The sequence below is a fragment of the Vombatus ursinus genome, unplaced genomic scaffold, assembly GCF_900497805.2.
Source record: "Vombatus ursinus unplaced genomic scaffold, bare-nosed wombat genome assembly UNPS02014900.1, whole genome shotgun sequence".
Taxonomy (NCBI): Eukaryota; Metazoa; Chordata; class Mammalia; order Diprotodontia; family Vombatidae; genus Vombatus; species Vombatus ursinus.
Genome location: NW_020954678.1, coordinates 541,828 through 542,542, shown reverse-complemented (window position 1 = coordinate 542,542; position 715 = coordinate 541,828). Strand labels below are relative to the sequence as shown.

At 51.5% G+C, this 715-nt stretch overlaps 1 pseudogene; it reads left to right on the top strand.

Annotated features, from left to right (window-relative positions):
• The window catches only part of LOC114028922, a 4,592-nt pseudogene that overhangs the window by 243 nt on the left and 3,634 nt on the right, over nucleotides 1-715 (top strand).

The following is a 715-nucleotide window of genomic DNA, read 5'->3' as shown; positions in this document are numbered from 1 at the left end:
AGCGTCCCAGCTATTGAACCAGTCCTGACTGGCCTGGCCAGGATTGTGAATGGTGAAGATGCCTTCCCTGGCTCCTGGCCCTGGCAGGTCTCCTTACAGGTGAGGCTGTGGGCTGGCTGGCTGGGAAATGCCCCTGTCCCCCTCCCCAGGAAAGGGGTAGAAGGCCCTGAGTGCTTGGCCCAGGAAGGGAGGACATACAAAGGTCTCCTGGCACCTGAGCCTGCAGGAGGGGGCTGGAGGGGATAGAGGGTTCTGTTGAAGGTGTGACAGGTATGGAACCACGTACAGAGCCTCAGCGGTTCCGATATCCAACAGGACTAGGTTTAGGCCCAGCAAGGCTAGGATCTCAGCACCTATGGCCAGAAGAGACCTTGAGCTCATCTACTCCTATGCAACCAGTCAGTCAATAAACATTTATTAAGAACCTATTGTGTGCCAGGCACTGTGCTAAGTGTTGGAAACACAAAGCAAGGCAAAAACATCATTCTTGCCTCTAAGATTACATTCCAATGGGAGAAACAACATGTAAATAACTACAAATGAGCCTATTTTACAGATGAGGAAACCAAAACAGGTTAGGTGACTTGCCCAAAGTAAGTAGCACAGTCAGGACTCAATCCAAGTTCTCCTACTGTGCCTATTTGCCCAGCCTACAAGAGGCTGAGAATTGGCTGAGGCTGAGTTCTTACGCGGAAATAGAGACCAGGCCAGGGCA